This window comes from Ranitomeya variabilis, chromosome 2 (assembly GCF_051348905.1).
Source record: "Ranitomeya variabilis isolate aRanVar5 chromosome 2, aRanVar5.hap1, whole genome shotgun sequence".
Taxonomy (NCBI): Eukaryota; Metazoa; Chordata; class Amphibia; order Anura; family Dendrobatidae; genus Ranitomeya; species Ranitomeya variabilis.
This window is the reverse complement of record NC_135233.1, coordinates 173378146-173394683: the sequence shown is the minus strand read 5'-3', so window position 1 is coordinate 173394683 and position 16538 is coordinate 173378146. Positions and strand designations below refer to the sequence as shown.

General features: G+C 45.6%; 1 protein-coding gene across 2 annotated transcripts in view; it reads right to left on the bottom strand.

The window, feature by feature from the left end:
• LOC143804781 (pecanex-like protein 2) overlaps positions 1–16538 on the bottom strand; it is a 1087275-nt gene that overhangs the window by 305813 nt on the left and 764924 nt on the right. The gene's annotated exons all lie outside the window — the stretch shown is intronic.

The following is a 16538-nucleotide window of genomic DNA, read 5'->3' as shown; positions in this document are numbered from 1 at the left end:
CGGAGCAGTCGGAACTTCTCTGCGACAACACCGCCCCAGCTCCGATTTCAGAAGCGTCGACCTCAACCTGAAAAGGAAGAGCAACATCAGGCTGACGCAACACTGGGGCGGAAGAAAAGCGGCGCTTGAGCTCCCGAAAGGCCTCCACAGCATCAGGGGACCAATCAGCAACATCAGCACCCTTCTTAGTCAAATCAGTCAATGGTTTTACAACATCAGAAAAACCAGCAATAAATCGACGATAAAAGTTAGCAAAGCCCAAAAATTTCTGAAGACTCTTAAGAGAAGAGGGTTGCGTCCAATCACCAATAGCCTGAACCTTGACAGGATCCATCTCGATGGAAGAGGGGGAAAAAATGTATCCCAAGAAGGAAATCTTTTGAACCCCAAAAACACACTTAGAACCCTTCACACACAAGGAATTAGACCGCAAAACCTGAAAAACCCTCCTGACCTGCTGGACATGAGAGTCCCAGTCATCCGAAAAAATCAGAATATCATCCAGATACACAATCATAAATTTATCCAAATAATCGCGGAAAATGTCATGCATAAAGGACTGGAAGACTGAAGGGGCATTTGAAAGACCAAAAGGCATCACCAAATACTCAAAATGGCCCTCGGGCGTATTAAATGCGGTTTTCCACTCATCCCCCTGCTTGATTCGCACCAAATTATACGCCCCACGGAGATCAATCTTAGAGAACCACTTGGCCCCCTTTATACGAGCAAACAAATCAGTAAGCAGTGGTAACGGATATTGATATTTAACCGTGATTTTATTCAAAAGTCGATAATCAATACACGGCCTCAAAGAGCCGTCTTTCTTAGACACAAAGAAAAAAACGGCTCCTAAGGGAGATGACGAAGGACGAATATGTCCCTTTTCCAAGGACTCCTTTATATATTCTCGCATAGCAGCGTGTTCAGGCACAGACAGATTAAATAAACGACCCTTAGGGTATTTACTACCCGGGATCAAGTCTATGGCACAATCGCACTCCCGGTGTGGAGGTAGTGAACCAACCTTGGGTTCTTCAAAAACGTCACGAAAGTCAGACAAGAATTCAGGAATCTCAGAGGGAATAGATGATGAAATGGAAACCAAAGGTACGTCCCCATGAGTTCCTTTACATCCCCAGCTTAACACAGACATAGCTCTCCAGTCGAGGACTGGGTTATGAGATTGCAGCCATGGCAATCCCAGCACCAAAACATCATGTAGATTATACAGCACCAGAAAGCGAATAACCTCCTGGTGATCCGGATTAACACGCATAGTCACTTGTGTCCAGTATTGTGGTTTATTACTAGCCAATGGGGTGGAGTCAATCCCTTTCAGAGGTATCGGAGCCTCCAATGGCTCCAAATCATACCCACAGCGTTTGGCAAAGGACCAATCCATAAGACTCAAAGCAGCGCCAGAGTCGACATAGGCGTCCGCGGTAATAGATGACAAAGAACAAATCAGGGTCACAGATAGAATAAACTTAGACTGTAAAGTGCTAATTGAAACAGACTTGTCAGGCTTCTTAGTACGCTTAAAGCATGCTGATATAACATGAGTTGAATCACCACAATAGAAGCACAACCCATTTTTTCGTCTAAAATTCTGCCGCTCGCTTCTGGACAGAATTCTATCACATTGCATATTTTCTGGCGTTTTCTCAGTAGACACCGCCAAATGGTGCACAGGTTTGCGCTCCCGCAGACGCCTATCGATCTGAATAGCCATCGTCATGGACTCATTCAGACTCGCAGGCACAGGGAACCCCACCATAACATCCTTAATGGCATCAGAGAGACCTTCTCTGAAAATCGCCGCCAGGGCGCACTAATTCCACTGAGTAAGCACAGACCATTTGCGGAATTTTTGGCAGTATATTTCAGCTTCATCTTGCCCCTGAGACAAGGACATCAAGGCCTTTTCCGCCTGAAGCTCTAAATGAGGTTCCTCATAAAGCAACCCCAAGGCCAGAAAAAACGCATCCACATTGAGCAACGCAGGATCCCCTGGTGCCAATGCAAAAGCCCAGTCTTGAGGGTCGCCCCGGAGCAAGGAAATTACAATCCTGACCTGCTGTGCAGGGTCTCCGGCAGAGCGAGACTTCAGGGACAAAAACAATTTGCAATTATTTTTAAAATTTTGAAAGTGAGATCTATTCCCCGAGAAGAATTCAGGCAAAGGAATTCTAGGCTCAGACATAGGTGCATGAACAACAAAATCTTGCAAATTTTGTACCTTTGTGGCGAGATTATTCAAACCTGTAGCTACACTCTGAAGATCCATTTGAAACAGGTGAACACAGAGCCATTCAAGGATTAGAAGGAGAGAAAGAGAGGAAGGCTGCAGTATAGGCAGACTAGCAAGTGATTCAATTAAGAGCACACTCAGAACTAGAGGAAAAAAAAAAAAAAAATTGTAGCAGACTTCTTTTTTCTCTCCTTTCTCAGCCAGTAATTTAACCCTTTTTTGGGCCGGTCAAACTGTCATGATTCTCAATGGCGAGAGAACATAGCCCAGCATATATGAGAACTAGCTCTTGGAAGATGGAAACTATACTGACCATGAACTAAACCTGCCGCACAACTAGAAGTGGCCGGGTAGCATGCCTACGTTTTTTTATCCCTAGATGCCCAGCGCCAGCCGGAGAACTACCTAATCCTAGCAGAGGAAAAGACAGTCCTGGCTCACCTCTAGAGAAATTTTCCCAAAAGGCAGACAGAGGCCCCCACATATATTGGCGGTGATTTTAGATGAAATGACAAACGTAGTATGAAAATAGGTTTAGCAAAATCGAGGTCCGCTTACTAGATAGCAGGAAGACAGAAAGGGCACTTTCATGGTCAGCAGAAAACCCTATCAAAACACCATCCAGAAATTACTTTAAGACTCTAGCATTAACTCATAACACCAGAGTGGCAATTTCCGATCACAAGAGTTTTCCAGACACAGTAACGAAACAGCAGCTGTGAACAGGAACAAAAATGCAAAAACACAAAAGGACAAAAGTCCAACTTAGCTGGGAGTTGTCTAGTAGCAGGAACATGCACAGAAAGACTTCTGATTACATTGTTGACCGGCAAGAAACTGACAGAGGAGCAAGGTTATATAGCGACTCCCACATCCTGATAGGAGCAGGTGAACAGAGGGGATGATGCACACAAGTTCAATTCCACAAGTAGCCACCGGGGGAGCCCAGGATCCAATTTCACAACACCCCAGACCATGTGACTCTTTCACCCATGTGACTGAACACATGACTGAACATATGACTGTAACATCACACAGGTCCAGTTAGCACTCAGCAGTGTTCGGCTCTGTAGGTCGACATTCTCCCACCTGCTCAATGAATGTCCACTAAAAAGCAGCCCTGTAATGTAACTTTAATTTTATTCTCCCAACACGTAGTGTGCTGGAGGAAACTACTCTGGTTTCACGTCACTGACGCCAACATGCGCAGTGACACATATATCCCCTCCAGCACTACACCAGTGACTTTGTCACATATCCACCCCTCTTCCCAAAGACTGGGGTTTTGGCACCTTCACTCCCTAAGCAGGGGAGTCTGGACAGGGCATCTGCATTCCCATGCAACTTCCCTGGCCTATTCTTGATGTGAAAAGTGAAATATTGGAGGCCTATGAACCACCTAGCTACCTGAGCATTCTTACCCTTCTTTTCCCTCAACCACCTCAGAGAGGCATGGTCAGACACCAGCTTAAACTTACGGCCTAGCAGGTAATATCTCAGGGCATCTACGGACCATTTTATGGCTAAGCATTCCATCTCAATGATGGCATAGTTTCTATCGCATGAAGAGCTTCCGGCTCAGATACAGGATGGGATGCTCCTCCACATTCACTTCCTAAGACAGCACGGCTCCGAAGCAGACTTCTGATGCGTCTGTCTGGACCACGAAATGGTTGCTGAAGTCTGGTGCGAAAAGAACCCAACGTCCACACATAGCCTGCTTCAGCTCCTTGAAAGCTATTTCTGACTCAGCAGACCATTTACACGTCGACAAACTTGTACCTTGAAGGAGGTCCGTCAATGGTGCAGCAATTATGATGAACCTTGTGATAAAACACTGGTAGCAACCCACAATTCTAAGAAGCACCCTCACTTGCTACTTGGAAAGCAGTCGTGGCCATTTTTGGATTGCCTCAATCTTGTTTATCTCGGACTTGATTTCACCCTTCCCGATTACAGAGCCTAGGTATTTGGTCTCTTCCTTCCCTATGACACAAATTTTGGCTTTATGGTGAACCCCGCATTCTTCAAAGCATCCAGGACTGCCTGTACATTTGGTAGATGACTACCCCAGTCAGGGCTAAAGACCACAATATCATTTAGGTAGGCAGCGGCATACTTCTTATGTGTTGCCAGAACCCAATCCATAGCCCTCTGGAAAGTTGCTGGATCTCCCTGTAATTCGAAGGGCATTCTGGTGTATTGGAAATACCCATCAGGCATCGAGAAGGCGGTCTTTTCCTTAGCACTCTGGGACATGGGGATATGTCAGTAGCCATTCGTCAGGTCAAGGGTTGCTATGTATCTAGCAGTTCCCAGTCTCTCAATGAGTTCATCTACCCAGAGCACCAGATAAGCATCACATTTGGAGACCTCATTCAGCCTGCGGTAATCATTGCAAAACCGCCACTCACCGTCAGGCTTCGGCACGAGGACGGTGGGGCTCGACCATCCACTTTTCGACTCCTCAATCACGCCGAGGTCTAACATCCTCTTCTTCTCATTTGCTATTACCTCCTGACATGCGTTGGGAATTCTATAGGGCCTGAGGTTCATCCTTACATGTGGCTCTGTCAGCACTCCATGCTCAACCACCTGCGTATGTCCTGGCAACTTGGAGAATAGGTCACGGTTCTGCTGCAACAGTTCACGACACCTTTGTCTCTGGGCCGGGGTCAGAGTCTCTGCAATGGTGACATCTTCCACTGTGGCTTTGGGATTGGCTCCCAGGCAAGGGGTTTTCAGCAACTCCCGATCTCACCATGGCTTGAGCAAGTTCCCTGTTGTGAATTCCGTTCTCGGACTCCCTCCTGTGGTCATGAATGGTACTTTGGTGAGTTCTGTCCTTGGACTCCCTCTAGTGGCTTTGAGTGGAACTGCTGGTCCTTGAGGTTGGCTTTCTCAGCTGCCCTCGTTTATTGCTATGCTGGCTTCCCTATTTAACTCCACTCAGATCGTTACTTCATGCCAGCTGTCAATGTCTCAGTATTGGTTCAGATCTCTCTTGGACTTCTCAGATGACCTGTCTACTCCAGCAGAAGCTAAGTTCCTGCTAGTTTATTTGTTGTTACTGCTAATTCTAGTCCAGCTTGCTATCATGATATTTCCTTGCTAGCTGGAAGCTCTGGGGGTGCAGAGTTGCACCTCCACACCGTGAGTCGGTGTGGAGGTCTTTTTGCATACTCTGCGTGGTTTTTTGTAGTTTTGTTTTGCTGACCGCATAGTTCCCTTTTCTATCCTCTGACTATTTAGTGAAGACTGGCCTCCTTTGCTAAAACCTGTTTCATTCCTGTGTTTGTGACTTTCCTCTAAACTCACTGTCAATATATGCGGGGGCTGCCTTTTCCTTTGGGGAATTTCTCTGAGGCAAGGTAAGGCTTCTATTTCTATCTTTAGGGGTAGTTAGCTCTTAGGCTGTGAAGAGGAGTTTAGGGAGAGTTAGGTACACTCCACGGCTATTTCTAGTGTTTGTGATAGGAGTAGGGTTTGCGGTCAGCAGAGTTCCCACTTCCCCAGAGCTTGTCCCGATTCCTAGTTTAACCATCAGGTCATTCCGGGTGCACCTAACCACCAGGTCCATAACAGTACAGCTGGCCCACAAAGTGTTAATGCATCTCAAAAGAGGGATAAGAGAAGTTCTGAACCCATTTTTTTTCTTTGCAGTGTGTTTTCTCTCTCTTTTCCCCTTAACCTCTGGGTGGTTCAGGATTCAGGTGTAGATATGGATATACAAGGTCTGTCCTCTTGTGTGGATCAACTCGCTGCGAGGGTACAAAGCATTCAAGATTTTGTAGTTCAGAATCCGATGTTAGAGCCTAGAATTCCAATGCCTGATTTGTTTTCTGGGGATAGATCTAAGTTTCTGAATTTCAAAAATAATTGTAGACTGTTTCTTGCTTTGAAACCCAGCTCCTCTGGTGACCCCATTCAGCAAGTAAAAATTATTATTTCTTTGTTACGTGGCGACCCTCAAGACTGGGCATTCTCCCTTGCACCAGGAGATCCTGCATTGCTTAATGTAGATGCGTTTTTTCTGGCGCTTGGATTGCTTTATGACGAACCGAATTCAGTGGATCAGGCAGAGAAAATCTTGCTGGCTTTGTGTCAGGGTCAGGATGAAGCGGAGGTATATTGCCAGAAGTTTAGAAAATGGTCTGTGCTTACTCAATGGAATGAGTGTGCCCTGGCAGCAATTTTTAGAAAGGGTCTTTCTGAAGCCCTTAAGGATGTTATGGTGGGGTTCCCCACGCCTGCTGGTTTGAATGATTCAATGTCCTTGGCCATTCAAATTGATCGGCGTTTGCGCGAGCGCAATGTTGTGCACCATTTGGCGGTGTCCTCTGAGCGGAGGCCTGAGCCTATGCAATGTGATAGGACTTTGACCAGAGCTGAACGGCATGAACACAGACGTCAGAATGGGCTGTGTTTTTATTGTGTTGACTCCAGTCATGCTATCTCTGATTGTCCTAAGCGCACAAAGCGGTTTGCTAGGTCTGTCACCATTGGTACTGTACAGCCTAAATTTCTTTTGTATGTTACTCTAATTTGCACTTTGTAATCCTACGATGTTATGGCATTTGTGGATTCAGGCGCTGCCCTGAATTTGATGGACTTGGAGTTTGCCAGGCGCTGCGGTTTTCCCTTGGAGCCTTTGCAGCATCCTATTCCTTTAAGGGGAATTGATGCTACGCCTTTGGCCAAGAATAAACCTCAGTACTGGACTCAGTTGATCATGTGTATGGCTCCTACACATCAGGAAGATATTCTCTTTTTGGTGTTGCATAATTTGCATGATGTGGTCGTGTTGGGTTTGCCATGGCTACAGATTCATAATCCAGTATTGGATTGGAAATCAATGTCTGTGTCTAGTTGGGGTTGTCAAGGGGTACATGGCGATGTTCCGTTGATGTCAATTTCTTCTTCCACTACTTCTGAAGTCCCTGAGTTCTTGTCGGATTACCGGGATGTATTTGATGAACCCAAATACAGTGCTCTACCTCCTCATAGGGATTGTGATTGTGCTATTAATTTGATTCCTGGTAGTAAGTTTCCTAAGGGCCGACTCTTCAATTTATCTGTGCCAGAACACGCCGCTATGTGGAGTTATATAAAGGAGTCCTTGGAGAAAGGGCATATTCGCCCGTCTTCGTCACCGTTGGGAGCAGGGTTCTTTTTTGTGGCCAAGAAGGATGGTTCTCTGAGACCCTGTATAGATTACCGCCTTCTCAATAAAATCACGGTCAAATTTCAGTACCCTTTACCTCTGCTATCAGATTTGTTTGCTCGGATTAAGGGGGCTAGTTGGTTCACCAAGATAGATCTTCGAGGGGCGTATAATCTTGTGCGTATTAAACAGGGCGATGAATGGAAAACAGCATTTAATACGCCCGAGGGCCATTTTGAGTACCTGGTGATGCCTTTTGGGCTTTCTAATGCTCCATCGGTGTTTCAGTCCTTTATGCATGACATCTTCCGAAAGTATCTGGATGGATTCATGATAGTATATTTGGATGATATTTTGGTCTTTTCGGATGATTGGGAGTCTCATGTTAAGCAGGTCAGAATGGTATTCCAGGTCCTTCGTGCCCATTCCTTATTTGTGAAGGGGTCTAAATGTCTCTTCGGAGTTCAGAATGTTTCCTTTTTGGGCTTCATTTTTTCCCCTTCTACTATCGAGATGGATCCTGTTAAAGTTCAGGCCATTTATGATTGGACTCAACCTACATCTGTGAAGAGTCTTCAGAAATTCCTGGGCTTTGCTAATTTTTACCGTCGCTTCATCGCTAACTTTTCTAGTGTGGTTAAACCTTTGACTGATTTGACCAAGAAAGGTGCGGATGTGGTGAATTGGTCCTCTGCGGCCGTTGAGGCTTTTCAGGAGTTGAAACGTTGCTTTTCTTCGGCCCCTGTGTTGCGTCAGCTGGATGTTTCGCTCCCTTTTCAGGTCGAGGTTGATGCTTCTGAGATTGGAGCAGGGGCTGTTTTGTCTCAAAGAAGTTCTGATGGCTTTGTGATGAAGCCATGTGCTTTCTTTTCTAGAAAGTTTTCGCCTGCTGAGCGTAATTATGATGTTGGCAATCGGGAGTTGCTGGCTATGAAGTGGGCATTTGAGGAGTGGCGACATTGGCTTGAGGGAGCCAAGCACCGCGTGGTGGTCTTGACGGATCACAAGAATTTGACTTATCTCGAGTCTGCCAAGCGATTGAATCCTAGACAGGCTCGATGGTCGCTGTTTTTCTCCCGTTTCGATTTTGTGGTCTCCTACCTTCTGGGTACTAAGAATGTGAAGGCTGATGCCCTTTCTAGGAGTTTTGTGCCTGATTCTCCGGGAGCCCCAGAACCGGCTGGAATTCTCAAAGAGGGGGTAATTCTGTCTGCCATCTCCCCTGATTTGCGGCGGGTGCTGCAGGAGTTTCAGGCTGATAGACCTGACCGTTGTCCAGCGGAGAAACTATTTGTCCCTGATAGATGGACTAGTAGAGTTATTTCTGAGGTTCATTGTTCGGTGTTGGCTGGTCATCCTGGGATTTTTGGTACCAGAGATTTGGTGGCTAGGTCCTTCTGGTGGCCTTCCTTGTCACGGGATGTGCGTTCTTTTGTGCAGTCCTGTGGGACTTGTGCTCGGGCCAAGCCCTGCTCTTCTCGTGCCAGTGGGTTACTTTTGCCCTTGCCGGTCCCGAAAAGACCCTGGACGCACATTTCCATGGATTTTATTTCTGATCTCCCTGTCTCTCAAAGGATGTCTGTCATCTGGGTGGTCTGTGATCGCTTTTCTAAGATGGTCCATTTGGTACCCCTGCCTAAATTGCCTTCCTCTGCTGATTTGGTCCCATTATTTTTTAAGCATGTGGTTCGTTTGCATGGCATTCCGGAGAACATTGTGTCGGACAGAGGTTCCCAGTTTGTCTCTAGGTTTTGGCGGGCCTTTTGTGCGAAGATGGGCATTGATTTGTCTTTTTCTTCGGCTTTCCATCCTCAGACAAATGGCCAAACCGAACGAACCAATCAGACTTTGGAGACCTATCTGAGATGCTTTGTTTCTGCTGATCAGGATGATTGGGTGACCTTCTTGCCTTTGGCTGAGTTCGCCCTTAATAATCGGGCTAGTTCGGCTACTTTGGTTTCGCCTTTTTTTTGCAATTCTGGTTTTTATCCTCGTTTTTCTTCAGGGCACGTTGAGCCTTCTGACTGTCCTGGTGTGGATTCTGTGGTGGACAGATTGCAGCAAATTTGGACTTACGTAGTGGACAATTTGACGTTGTCCCAGGAGAAGGCTCAAAGTTTCGCTAACTGCCGTCGATGTGTTGGTCCCCGACTTCGTGTTGGGGACTTGGTTTGGTTGTCTTCTCGTTATGTTCCTATGAAGGTTTCTTCTCCTAAGTTTAAGCCTCGTATCATTGGTCCTTACAAGATTTCTGAAATTCTCAATGCTGTGTCATTTCGTTTGGTCCTTCCATCTTCTTTTACCATCCATAATGTGTTCCATAGGTCGTTGTTGCGGAGATATGTGGCGCCTATGGTTCCCTCCGTTGATCCTCCTGCTCCGGTGTTGGTCGAGGGGGAGTTGGTGTATGTGGTAGAGAAGATTTTGCATTCTCGTATTTCAAGACGGAAGCTTCAGTACCTGGTTAAATGGAAGGGCTATGGTCAGGAGGATAATTCCTGGGTTGTTGCCTCCGATGTCCATGCTGCCGATTTAGTTCGTGCCTTTCACTTGTCTCATCCTGATCGGCCTGGGGGCCCTGGTGAGGGTTCGGTGACCTCTTCTCAAGGGGGGGTACTGTTGTGAATTCCGTTCTCGGACTCCCTCCTGTGGTCATGAATGGTACTTTGGTGAGTTCTGTCCTTGGACTCCCTCTAGTGGCTTTGAGTGGAACTGCTGGTCCTTGAGGTTGGCTTTCTCAGCTGCCCTCGTTTATTGCTATGCTGGCTTCCCTATTTAACTCCACTCAGATCGTTACTTCATGCCAGCTGTCAATGTCTCAGTATTGGTTCAGATCTCTCTTGGACTTCTCAGATGACCTGTCTACTCCAGCAGAAGCTAAGTTCCTGCTAGTTCATTTGTTGTTACTGCTAATTCTAGTCCAGCTTGCTATCATAATATTTCCTTGCTAGCTGGAAGCTCTGGGGGTGCAGCGTTGCACCTCCACACCGTGAGTCGGTGTGGAGGTCTTTTTGCATACTCTGCGTGGTTTTTTGTAGTTTTGTTTTGCTGACCGCATAGTTCCCTTTTCTATCCTCTGACTATTTAGTGAAGACTGGCCTCCTTTGCTAAAACCTGTTTCATTCCTGTGTTTGTGACTTTCCTCTAAACTCACCGTCAATATATGTGGGGGCTGCCTTTTCCTTTGGGGAATTTGTCTGAGGCAAGGTAAGGCTTCTATTTCTATCTTTAGGGGTAGTTAGCTCTTAGGCTGTGAAGAGGCGTCTAGGGAGAGTTAGGTATGCTCCACGGCTATTTCTAGTGTTTGTGATAGGAGTAGGGTTTGCGGTCAGCAGAGTTCCCACTTCCCCAGAGCTTGTCCCGATTCCTAGTTCAACCATCAGGTCATTCCGGGTGCACCTAACCTGTTGTGAACTCTGCTCTTGGGCTCCCTCTTGTGGTCACAAGTGGTACTGTGTGAGTGCTGTCTTTGGGCTCCCTCTGGTGGCTCTTTGTGTCATTCTGCAGGTCTGAGGCTGGATCAGCTGTCTCGTTATCTGTTAACTGGTTTCCTATTTAGCTCACCTGGACTATCAGTTGTTGCCTGCTGTCAATGTATTCAGTGCTATTTTGATTTCTCCTGAATTGCTTCATTATCAGTCTCGCCAAGAGAAGCTAAGTTTATGTTTGGTTATTTTTTGCTCATCAGTGTTCAATATGTTTCTTGGTTATTTATTTGTCCTTGTCCAGCTTGCTAATATGTGATTTCCTTGCTTGCTGGTAGCTCTAGGGGGCTGAGTTTCTCCCCTCACACCGTTAGTTGGTGTGGGGGTTCTTGAATTCTCAGCGTGGATATTTTGTATAGGGTTTTTTACTGACCGCACAGTTCCCTGTCTGTCTTCTGCTATCTAGTATTAGTGGGCCTCATTTGCTGAATCTGTTTTCATTTCTACGTTTGTATTTTCCCCTTACCTCACCGTTATTATTTGTTGGGGGCTTCCTATATCTTTGGGGTAATTTCTCTGAGGCAAGTGAGGTCTTACTTTCTCTATAGGGGTAGCAAGTTTCTCAGGCTGCGTCGAGACGTCCAGGAATTTAGGCACGTTCACCGGCTACCTTTAGTGTGTTTGGTTAGGATCAGGTTGCGGTCAGTCCAGTTACCACCTCCCTAGAGCTTGTTCTATGTTCAGTAACTTAGCTAGTACATTCTGTGATCCTCAGCCACTAGGATCATAACACTAACCACCAGGTCCATAACAGTTCCCATGGTATATTTGGTGCGGCTTGCTTTGGTCTGGATGGTGTACCTTATAATTCACCTCTCTCAGTTTTTCCACCACCTCGTATGGGACTTGCCACTTGGCTAGGAACTTGCGCTCAACTGTGGGGATAAGCACTAGCACATGGTCCCTGGGTTGGAACTGCCTCAGCCTCGCTGAACGGTTATGCACACTTATCTGTGCCTCCTGTGCCTGGAGAAGATGCTCCTTCACGATGGGCATTACTTTCACCATCCTCTCTTGTAACTGGACGACATGCTCTATGACGCTCCGGTGTGGCATGACCTCGGCTTCCCAGATTTCCTTTGCGATGTCCAAGAGCCCTCACGGATGTCAACCACACAGGAGCTCGAAGGGTGAGAAGCCAGTAGAGGCTTGTGGAACTTCTCTGACTGAGAAGAGCAGAAATTAAAGCAGATAGTCCCAGTTTCAACTGTCCTTCTCAATGATATTCTTGAGCATCGCCTTCAAGTTCTTATTGAAACACTCTACTAGACCATCTGTCTGCAGATGGTAGACTGAGGTTTGCATGGGCTATCTGAAGGACATAACTCCCTCATTACCTTGGTCATGAAAGGGGTTCCCTGATGTGTCAAAATCTCCTTCGGCAGACTCTTCAGGACACAAAACCACTGGAGAACCTCCCTTCAGTCTAACTGAACCCCGACTGCCTCTAGAGCCCAGTGATTTAAGATCCAGACCATGTGACTCTTTCCCCTCATGTGACTAAGCACAGGTCTGAACACATGACTGTGACATCACACAGGTCCTGTTAGCACACAGCAGTGTTTGGCTCTGTAGGTGGAGATACGGTGGACATTCTCCCACCCATTCTATGAATGTCCACTAAAAAACAGCCCATAATTAAACTTTAATTTTACCCTCCCAACACGAAGTGTGCTGGAGGAAACTACTCTGGTTTCACATCACTGTTGCCAACATGCGCAGTGACACATACAGGTGCTTCACACAAAATTCGAATATCATCAAAAAGTTAATTTATTTTAGTTCTTCTATACAAAATGTGAAATTAATTCTATAGAGTCATTACAGAGTGATCTATTTCAAGTGTTTATTTCTGTTAATGTTGGTGATTATGGCTTACAGCCAATGGAAACCCAAAAGTCATTATCTCAGTAAATTAGAATACTTTATAACACCAACTTGAAAAATTATTTTAAAATCCAAAATGTGGGCCTACTGAAATGTATGCTCATTAAGTGCACTCAATACTTGGTTGAGGCTCCTTTTGCATCAATTACTGCATCAATGTGGCATGGCATAAAGGCGATCATCCTGTGGCACTGCTGAGGTGTTATGGAAGCTCAGGTTGCTTTGATAGCAGCCTTCAGCTTGTCTGCATTTTTGGGTCTGGTGTCTCATCATCCTCTTGGCAATACCCCATAGATTCTGTATGGTTTTAAGGTCAGGCGAGTTTGCTGGACAATCAAGCACAGTGATACTGTTGTTTTTAAACCAGGTATTGGTACTTTTGGCAGTGTGGACAGGTGTGAAGTCCTGTTGGAGAATGACATTTCCATCTCCAAAAAGCTTATTGGCACAGGGAAGCATGAAGTGCTCGAAAATTTCCTGGTGGACGGCTGCGCTGACATTGATCTTGATAAAACACAGAGGACCTACACCAGCAGATGACATGGCTCCCGAAACCATCACTGATTGTGGAAACTTCACAATAGATCTCAAGTAGTGTTAAGCGATACCTTCCGATATGCAAAGGTATCGGTATCGGATTGGATTGGCCGATACCCAAAAAGTATCGGATATCGCCGATACCAATACCCGATACCAATGCATATCAATGGGACACAAAATATCAGAATGGTTCCCAGGGTCTGAAGGAGAGGAAACTCTCCTTCAGGCCCTGGGATCCATATTCATGTATAAAATAAAGAATAAAAATAAAAAATATTGATATACTCACCCCTCTTACGGCCCCGGCTCTCACCACTGCAAGCGTCTGCCTCCGTTCCCTAAGAATGCAGAGTGAAGGACCTTCGATGACGTCGCGGCTTGTGATTGGTCGCGTGACCGCTCATGTGACCGCTCACACGACTAATCACAAGCCACGACGTCATCGCAGGCCCTACACTCACTCATTCTTAGGAACGGAGGCTGCCGGTTACATCGCTAAGGTCCAGGGGCCGCCGGAGGGGTGAGTATATCAATATTTTTTATTTTTATTATTTATTTTTTACATGAATATGGATCCCAGGGCCTGAAGGAGAGTCTCCTCTCCTCCAGACCCTGGGAACCATACGCACCGCACACTTCCGATTCCGATTTCCAATATCGCAAAAATATCGGAACTCGGTATCGGAATTCCGATACAGCAAATATCGGCTGATACCCGATACTTGCAGTATCGGAATGCTCAACACTAATCTCAAGCAGTTTAGATTGTATGCCTCTCCATTCTTCCTCCAGACTCTGGGACCTTGATTTCTAAATTAAATGCAAAATTTACTTTCATCTGAAAACAACACCTTGGACCACTGATCAACAGTCCAGTTCTCCTTGGCCCAGGTAAGACGCTTCTGGCGTTGTCTATTGGTCATGAGTGGCTTGACAAGGAATGCGACACGTGTAGCCCATGTCCTGGATACGTTTGTGTGTGGTGGCTCTTGAAGCAATGACTCCAGCAGCAATCCACTCCTTGTGAATCTCCCCCAAATTTTTGAATGGCCTTTTCTTAACAATCCTTTCAAGGCTGTGGTTATCCTGGTTGCTTGTGCACCTTTTCCTACCACACTTTTTCCTTCAACTCAACTTGCCATTAATATGGTTGGATACAGCCCTCTGTGAGCAGCGAGCTTTTTTAACATTGACCTTCTGTGGCTATGGAAGCAAATTAATCCTGTTTTAACCCGCTCTTGATGTACTCCGCATATCCGTTGCAGGTGTATGGAATGGGCTCAGGAGCCTAGTCTGCTCTATGTATGGCAAGTGCCAACTTTGCTCTATAGCCATTATTTTATTTATTTTTTTAATTTGTTTAAAATTTTTAGCGCCATCATACTTCACAGCACTTTACAGACATTAGCATCTGCCTATAACAGCAGTGACTGGAGCTCACTCCTGTTTAACTATCTAGATGCTCTTTTCAATCACTGTAAGTGGCATTTAATGTAGATTGTCCTGCTCTCATTTTCCACCCTCCCTTGATGAGGGTGACAATTGTTTGCCATCATGATGATAGGTGCTGAAGACCTATCTTGGTCCTTCTATGAAGCCGTTAATTACTAGTCTGTGACTGTCTGGCATATGACATTAACCATTTTCCATTGTAATATTATTGGTCAGCTTTTTTGTATTCCCACCTGTGGTGCAGCGGTGTTCACGCTGTGCAGTGATGAGGCAGTGACCCAGGAAAATTCAAAGTAAAACATAGTTTTAATGTCCAAACTTACAAAGAAAACACAACGGTATAATCCGGATCGCAGGCGGGAAATAAGACAGTTCGTAAATGCGTCCGTTTGTGACTGCACCACCGTATCACACTGTGGGGTGCCAGGAGTTCACTCTGCTGGGCTCTGTATTCCTTCACACGGGCTGAGCTTTTGCAGAGCCGACTGCACTGCTTGCTGCAAACTCCACACTTACACACCCAAACCTATACTTTAGGGTTTTCAACAATCAACCTGTGGCCGTAGGCGACGCGGAAAACCCAGCTGGAGGAAACGGACCAATCCCACTACCATCCTGTAGTTCGTTTCAAAAATAAAAGCTCATAATGGGTTTTCCTGAACAATGCCTTGGCCAAATACAGGGTGGGCCATTTATATGGATACACCTAAATAAAATGGGAATGGTTGGTGATATCAACTTCTTGTTTGTGGCACATTAGTATATGGGAGGGGGAAAACTTTTCAAGATGGGTGGTGACCATGGCGGCTATTTTGAAGTCGGCCATTTTGGATCCAACTTTATTTTTTTCAATGAGAAGAGGGTCAAGTGACATCAAACTTATTGAGAATTTCACAAGAAAAACAATGGTGTGCTTGGTTTTAACTTAACTTTCCCATTTTATTTTGGTGTATCCATATAAATGGCCCACCCTGAAGATTGACCAGGTCCACACTCACTTTAACTTTGCCTTGTTATTTACAGGCATCCTGCTGTGAATAAAAGGCACTCCAGCGGGTTGAATAGTACTCCGTCCGCATCTTGGGGGATATATATTGACCCTCGCATATGATCTCCCTTACTGCCTCACATAAATCTGAAAAGGCTCCTTCAGATGTCTGTGATAATTGGTCCGATGTCGGATCGAAATGCACAAACTGGCCACGTATCTCCTATCCTGAACGTGACAGCTTTAAAGGGAATCTGTCATTAGGATTGTAAACAGTAACCTACAGACAGTGTCAAGTCAGCACCGTTATACTGATTAAAATGATACCTTGGTTGATGAAATCTATCTTGTGGTTATTGTTTTATCTTTATTTTCAGTTTTGAGTTAATGATATGCTCGTTCTCCAGGGCGGGACCGTGGGGGGATTTATGTCGTGCTCTCATTAGCTATTGATACTGAAGACTGTTGACCAGTCACTGATCCCTCAGTGATTTGCCCCCTTGTTTACATAAAGAATATCATATATGCGTATATTGAGAAAAAAAAACCTTCTGCAGACAGGTGCCCATACCTGTACCTGCGCTGCAGCATAATCACATGTGTACTGTGTTTATAGTTAGTGTGATTGAGGTTATCCTGATATTAAAAAAAAATCCATTTGGTGCCTGTGCAGAAGCAACTAAATATAGAGATGATCCGATAGCTGTTATTGTGCAGGCACCGGCGGCGCCATCTTGCTAGAGAAAAAAAATATTTCCAAGATGGCCC